This window comes from Caretta caretta, chromosome 19 (genome assembly GCF_965140235.1).
Source record: "Caretta caretta isolate rCarCar2 chromosome 19, rCarCar1.hap1, whole genome shotgun sequence".
NCBI classification, from domain to species: domain Eukaryota; kingdom Metazoa; phylum Chordata; order Testudines; family Cheloniidae; genus Caretta; species Caretta caretta.
Window position 1 is genome coordinate 12,202,949 of NC_134224.1, and position 8,570 is coordinate 12,211,518.

Below are 8,570 nucleotides of genomic sequence, written 5' to 3' on the forward strand. Positions count from 1 at the left end.
GCTGGAGGGTAGGGATAGGATACAGAGGGACCTAGACAAATTGGAGGATTGGGCCAAAAGAAATCTGATGAGGTTCAACAAGGACAAGTGCAGAGTCCTGCACTTAGGAAGGAAGAATCCAATGCACCGCTACGGACTAGGGACCGACTGGCTAGGCAGCAGTTCTGCAGAGAAGGACCTAGGGGTGACAGTGGACGAGAAGCTAGATATGAGGCAACAGTGTGCCCTTGTTGCCAAGGCGGCCAATGGCATTTTGGGGTGTATAAGTAGGGGCATTGCCAGCAGATTGAGGGACGTGATCATTCCCCTCTATTCGACATTGGTGAGGCCTCATCTGGAGTACTGTGTCCAGTTTTGGGACCCACACTACAAGAAGGAGGTGGAGAAATTGGAGAGAGTCCAGCGAAGGGCAACAAAAATGATTAGGGGTCTGGAACACATGACTTATGAGGAGAGGTTGAGGGAACTGGGATTGTTTAGTCTACGGAAGAGAAGAATGAGGGGGGATTTGATAGCTGCTTTTAACTATCTGAAAGATGGATCCAAAGAGGATGGATCTAGACTATTCTCAGTGATGATAGATGACAGAACGAGGAGTAATGGTCTCAAGTTGCAGTGGGGGAGATTTAGGTTGGATATTAGGAAAAACTTTTTCACTAGGAGGGTGGTGAAACACTGGAATGCGTTACCTAGGGAGGTGGTGGAATCCCCTTCCTTAGAAGTTTTTAAGGTCAGGCTTGACAAAGCCCTGGCTGGGATGATTTAGTTGGGATTGGTCCTGCTCTGGGCAGGGGGTTGGACTAGATGGCCTCCAGAGGTCCCTTCCAACTCTGATATTCTATGATTCTATGAATCACTGATGCTGCAAAGAGGCAGTTAAGAAGATTTAGGAATGGAATATTATTACAGATCAATTCAAGGCCCTGATCCTGCAATCATTTAAGGATATGCTTAACTTCAGGCACATAACTTCTGGCCTTGGGCATTGGTGCACCTCAGTCCCTCCTATTCTCTGTCTAAGGCACAGAGTACTCCAGTGGGCTGTAATACTTCAGAAAAATTTTGACTCTTGGGTTTAGTGTGCGGGTGCTGAGAGGGGTTCCTGGCCTGTGATATACAGGAGGTCCCTTCTGGCCTTAAACTCAGACTATAAGCACATGCGTTTGCAGAACACATTGTTCCCTGAGAATTCTCAAGCAATATATTCTAAGATCAGAAGAGTTTCATTTTACAGGAGAGAGGAGTGGGAGGAAGACACAGCAGGGGAAACAATAACCTGTCTTGGGTTGCGTTAGCAGGCACAACAAAGGCCAATGACTTTTGACAGCCAAGAAATGCTGAAACTGCCATGCTGCACTGTCAGGAGGAGCTTGAAATGGAATTCAAACATAAGGAGAAGTCAGATCCACAGCCTGGCTGTTCTAGATGTGCGGATTGATTTTCAAATTCACTTGGTGCTTAGGAGCCCAAGTCCCCTGGAAAGGCAATGAGCTAAGTCACTTTTTGTCACCGTTTTGGCCTCATTGCTGACCAATCTCAGAATGGAACAATTCAGGCAACCAAGGGTCATGAGAGCCCCCTTTCTTCTCTGAAATGGCACCTTCATTTGCTTCAGCAGGGAGGAACTGTGTGACACTCTCCCTCTGGTGGCTGTAAGAAATAAGAAACCGGAGAGGCCTATTTAAAATGGGCTGCTTGTGACTGCTTACATGTTGATTTTACTAAGCTGAACTCCAGGGAGCCTGGCAGAGAAGACCTATTTTGCATCAAGAGTGGCCTGTTCTCCAGCTCAGCAGAGCCACTTGTTCAGTGAACAATTTGCGGCATACGCTACTAATGAGGTGGAAAAGTGCTATCAACAGAGAATAGAATCTCAGAACTAGGTAATGATCACCCACTTTGCTCAGGGAGAAAGAATTTTCAATGGATTTCCATTGAAAAATTACTGAATTCTACAACTATGGTCCTTGTAAAGTAAAAATATTCCAGCAAATCAACATTTTCACACTTACCTGCAAGGAGATCATTATATATGTCATGCCACCATAGCCTAGGGACAAAACCAAGATTATTCAAACGTAGGGAAGTTCTTTTGTCCATATCCTGCAACCAGTCCTGCAGGTCACAACACAAAGCACTGCCACAGCTCAGTAGGAAGTAAAGCTTCCCTAGATCTGTAATAAGATCCCTGGATCTGACCTACCGTACAACCTCAGTATCACAGTATAGGAATCCTTTATATCCAATGCCAGAAACACACCCACTCGATGACGAGTCCCCATTTACAGTTACATTCTGAGACCTATCGGTTGGCCAGTTTTTAATCCATTTAATGTGTGCAATGTTCGTTTTGTATCAGTCTCATTGTTTTTAGAATCAAAATGCCATGAGGTACCAAGAGAAGTCTAAATATATCAGATCAACGCCGTTACCTTTCTCTACCAAATTCATCTAATCGAAAGATGATATCAAATTAGAAAACAGATCCTGTCAAACTATAAATCCATGTTGATTGGCATTAACTACAATACCCTCCTTTAATTCTTGAGTAATGGAGACCCGGATCAGATACTCCGTTATCTTGCCTAGGAGTGATATCAGATTGACAGGCCTATAATTACCTGGTTCATCCCATTTACCTTTTTTTAAATATTGGAACAACAACAACTTTCTGCCAGTCTTCTGGAACTCACCAGTGTTAAGTTATTGAAACTCAACATTAATGGTCCGGCAAGCTCCTCAGATGCAAGTTATGTGGACCTGCGGATTTAAAGACGTCTAACTTTAGTAGCAGCTGATTAACATAGCATGGAATTACTACTGGAATGGAAAGAGCATCATCTTTTGCCTGATTACATCATGGTTTTTCCCCAAATACACAACAAATATACATTGAACACTTCTGCCTTTTCTGAAATTATCTGAATTGATAATTCTATCGTTTCCTCTAGTAATGGACCAATACCATTGTTAAGATTCTTTTGGTACTTAATACACTTAAAGTCCTTAAGTCTGCTGCGTCATAGATTTTTCCATTTGTCCCTTCGCTTCCCCCAATAGCATTAGCTCAAAGCAGACTACAGAACTTTTAGTGCACAGCAGCAAGGTCCACACAGCAACTTGGTGAACTGCAGATTTACATCTCTGCTTGCCACGCCCTAAATCTTTATATAGAAAAGCCCTGAGACACCATGTGGAAGTCAGCACCATTGAGTCTGAAGAGCAGATTTAGGTAGCAAGTGTGCGTTATAAAACTGGAAACATCCCTCAAAAGTAGCTAACATTTGGGATTGGTCCTACTTTGAGCAGGGGGTTGGACTAGATGACCTCCTGAGGTCCCTTCCAACCCTGATATTCTATGATTCTATGACACATTTTACAATAGCTTCACCCAAAAGGTTGCAAATCACATCAGCTTCTGGAAGGGGTTAAAGCTTGTTTAGCCCCATCAGAAATCCCCATTTCTGCCCCCCCCCCGACCTTTTTACTCTCAGCACCACCTGGTTTAAAAATTATATTTGCTCCAATGGTGGCATTTTGCACCCAATAAGACCTTCCATCAGAGAATCCCAAAGTGCCTTACATGCAGCAATCAGACTAAAATATACCTGGCCTGTGCTTATGAAGCCAGTTTTACTGCAGACGGGTTAAGTGGAGAAATCTGTGAGATCTAGGAAAAAAAGCTGCAGCTCCTGATCCCCAGCCCTGTGCCTTAAGCTCAAGACCATCCCTTCCTTACTGCTTCATTTTTTCTCCTTGTGGGTAAACCTCAGAGCTGGTTTACAAACCTGGGTCCTAATCCCTCTGAACTACAGGTGGGCTGACCCCTGTGACAAGCAGTGACAAGGAAGACATGTTAAAGTACCAAGTCTAGGCAACTAAGTCAGCTTCGGTTCAGAAAAGATGATTTTAACTCTCATGCAGCTAGCACAAGGGAACAAATGCCATCTCAGATTAAATGAGATACATCAGCTGGGTGCAGCCCCAGACTGTTTAAAGTGATCGTTCACTTAAAGATAATTTTAAAAAAAGAGGCAGAAGTAGTTTCATGTGTTACATCGGAGTCTGAATCCAGGTCAAGTTTTGGGGGATTTTCAAAATCACATTTTTCTGTTCCTTTAACAGGTCTTTCCCTTGTTACGGTGTGAAGATCCCTTCTGTATAGTCAGATCCCATTTTAGGGTGGAACAATTAAACTGACTATACAAAGTATTGTGAATTGCATGGACTGACCATACAGAAAAACCTCTCTCTCTTTTTGGACTTGTGGGACTCGGGTGTTACTGACAGCAGCAGGTAAGACCTCTTCAGAGAAAAAGTATGCTTAAATTGACAGGGCCTCTTCAATAAAGTACAATATATATGCTCCTTCCAGCCATTTTGCTCGTCATAAAGCTTTAAAAACTATGCAGCCTTTCCATGATCAAATGGAACACCCATCTGTAGAAGGGAACCTCAGATCAATTTGCATTTATACTGCTGAGCTGGGGCAAAAAGAGGGAGCAGTCAGTAGGATGGATGAAGAAATCAAGGGACTTTACAAAAACTAGACAAGCCATTTACAACACACACTTTGCTTCTCTACAAAAGAAAAAGGACACTAAACTATCTAAACTACTACATGCCACAAGAGGCCACAGCAATGGTTCCCTCAACCCACGCAGCAATATTGTTAACCTATCCAACTATATATACTCTTAGCCCAGCAGAAGAATCTGCCCTATCTCGGGGCCTCTCCTTCTGCCCCTCCACCCCCACGAACATGATACAGTTCTGTGGTGACCTAGAATCCTATTTTCGACATCTCTGACTCAAGGAATATTTCCAACACACCTCTGAACAACATACTAATCCACAGAGACCTTCCTACCAACACTACAAAAAGAAGGATTCTAGGTGGACTACTCCTGAAGGTCGAAACAGACTGGACTTCTACATAGAGTGCTTCCGCCAACATGCACGGACTAAAATTGTGGAAAAGCAGCATCAATTGCCCCATAACCTCAGCCGTGCAAAACACAATGCCATCAACAGCCTCAGGAACAACTCTGACATCATAATCAAAAATGCTGACAAAGGAGGTGCTGTCGTCATCATGAATAAGTTGGAATATGAACAAGAGGCTGATAGGCAGATCTCTAAGTCCACATTCTGCAAGCCATCATCCTCTGATCCCACTGAGGATTACCAAAAGAAACTACACCATTTGCTCAAGAAACTCCCTGAAAAAGCACAAGATCAAATCTGCACAGACACACCCTGGAACACCGACCTGGGGTATTCTATCTGCTACCCAAGATCCATAAACCTGGAAATCTTAGACGCCCCATCATCTCAGGCATTGGCACCCTGACAGCAGGATTGTCTGGCTATGTAGACTCTCTTCTCAGGCCCTACGCTACCAGCACTCCCAGCTATCTTCGAGACACCACTGACTTCCTGAGGAAACAATCCATCGGTGATCTTCCTGAAAACACCATCCTGGCCACTATGGATGTAGAAGCCCTCTACACCAACATTCCACACAAAGATGGACTACAAGCCATCAGGAACAGTATCCCCAATAATGTCAGGGCAAACCTAGTGGCTGAACTTTGTGACTTTGTCCTCACCCATAACTATTTCACATTTGGGGACAATGTATACCTTCAAATCAGCGGCACTGCTATGGGTACCCGCATGACCCCACAGTATGCCAACATTTTTACGACTGACTTAGAACGCTTCCTCAGCTCTCGCCCCCTAATGCCCCTACTCTACTTGCGCTATATTGATGACATCATCATCATCTGGACCCATAGAAACGAAGCCCTTGCAGAATTTCACCATGATTTCAACAACTTCCATCCCACCATCAACCTCAGCCTGGACCAGTCCACACAAGAGATCCACTTCTTGGACACTACGGTGCTAATAAGCGATGGTCACATAAACACCACCCTATACCAGAAACCTACGGACCGCTATTCCTACCTATGTGCCTCCAGCTTTCATCCAGACCACACCACACGATCCATCGTCTACAGCCAAGCTCTATGATACAACCGCATTTGCTCCAACCCCTCAGACAGAGACAAACACCTACAAGATCTCTATCAAGCATTCTTACAACTACAATACCCACCTGCTGAAGTGAAGAAACAGATTGACAGAGCCAGAAGAGTACCCAGAAGTCACCTACTACAGGACAGGCCCAACAAAGAAAACAACAGAACGCCACTAGCCATCACCTTCAGCCCCCAACTAAAACCTCTCCAATGCATCATCAAGGATCTACAACCTATCCTGAAGGATGACCCATCACTCTCACAAATCTTGGGAAACAGGCCAGTCCTTGCCTACAGACAGCCCCCCAACCTGAAGCAAATACTCACCAGCAACCACACAACAGAACCACTAACCCAGGAACCTATCCTTGCAACAAAGCCCGTTGCCAACTGTGTCCACATATCTATTCAGGGGACACCATCATAGTGCCTGATCACATCAGCCACACTATCAGAGGCTCGTTCACCTGCACATCTACCAATATGATATATGCCATCATGTGCCAGCAATGCCCCTCTGCCATGTACATTGGTCAAACTGGACAGTCTCTATGTAAAAGAATAACTGGACACAAATCAGATATCAAGAATTATAACATTCATAAACCAGTCACAGAACACTTCAATCTCTCTGGGCACTCGATTACAGACCTAAAAGTCACAAAATTACAACAAAAAGACTTCAAAAACAGACTCCAACGAGAGACTGCTGAATTGGAATTAATTTGCAAACTGGATACAATTAACTTAGGCTTGAATAGAGACAGGCAGTGGATGGGTTATTACACAAAGTAAAACTATTTCTCCATGTTTATCCCCCCCCCCCGCCCCCCAACTGTTCCTCAGACGTTTTTGTTAACTGCTGGAAATGGCCCACCTTATCACTACAAAAGGTTCCCCTCCCTGCCCGCTCTCCTGCTGGTAATAGCTCATCTTAAGTGATCACTCTCCTTACAGTGTGTATAACACCACCCATTTTTTCCGTGTTCTGTGTGTATATAAATCTCCTCACTGTATTTTCCACTGAATGCATCCGATGAAGTGAGCTGTAGCTCACGAAAACTTATGCTCAAATAAATTGGTTAGTCTAAGGTGCCACAAGTCCTCCATCTCCCCTTCTGAGAGATAACCGCCACTGCAACAGCTAGTGCTAATGCAGGAGAATCAGGAAGTGAAACAGACTAGCCCAAAAAGAAAAGGAGTACTTGTGGCACCTTAGAGACTAACCAATTTATTTGAGCATGAGCTTTCGTGAGCTACAGCTCACTTCATCAGACTAGCCCAGTTTCTCTACTCCAGGTGAAGGAAATGCACAGCAGACAGCTAGCAATAGTGAAAGCCACTTGATAATCAACACCCATTTAATAACCACAAGATATTTTTACTGACATTTTCCCTCTCAACAATATCCCATTTCACTAACAAGAATGAAGTACTGTTCCAGAGCTCAGATGCTAATTTTGTTTGCGGCCTGCTCAGCAGAAAGAAAAAAAGGCAAGCAGGAGACTTGGATTTTTGGATTCTTGATCTCAAACCATTTCACAGGAAAAGGAGATCTTGGACCCAAGCCCACCCTTATGTGTTTGAAGGGCTTTGGTAGGGTCTTCTAACCTACTCACTGAATAGAATTTAGTATCTAATACACCCCATTATTTGACACTGACACTTTTTGTACTTGGGAAAAAGAAGGAATGTTGTAGCGTAGGCTAGAGCCAGGTATAATGCATGCAACTATTGGAGAGCTATGGCCTTCACGGATCTAACACCGCACCTCAGTCCTGACCTGCGGCATCTCCTGCTGGGCTCCCTACACAGCTGCATCAATGCACTTCAATACCTATCTGCAGCACCCTTGTTCTTCCCATTCTGACCTTCCTAAACAGGGACACACTGACAAGTCCTGTATTTTGGAGATAAATATCATTTGTAATGTAGGAAAATGTCCACCAGAGATCAAACTTACTTCGCTTGGCACCTTGGAAGTCAGGCCTCCAAATGCGAAAAGCTGGCATGTTAACCAAAGCAGTTGTACTAATGTATCAGGCAAACCTCAGCTGTACCAATCAGTCCCCAGTGCCCATGTTTCATATTTAGGGTCTGTCTACACTAGCATAACTCCTATGTTCCTGAACCTGTTTATCACAGACCATACCCTAATTCTATTTTAACAGGCATCCCAGTGCTGTAAAGGGAGTCAGCAATAGATTAGTTCAGTTTGATCTTGTTCACATACATGAAAAAAATCACTGCATGATCAGGCCAGTATCATGCTGTAACCGGTTCTGTTATACATGGGCCAAACTGACCTGCTTCAAAGCCAGTCTCAAAACAGCAAGAAGAGGGTTTGGATGAGACCAAGCTCCCACGGATGATTAGCGTGCACACAAATAAAAAGGAAAGTAGCAGTAGTGTGCTGGGTCCCAACAAAGATGTTTAAAACAAACAGGGGAAGCCTAGAGCATTGGCTCAAAACCCTGTAGGGATCACACAATAGTCAATGAACCAGAAGTTAGGAACTGAAGT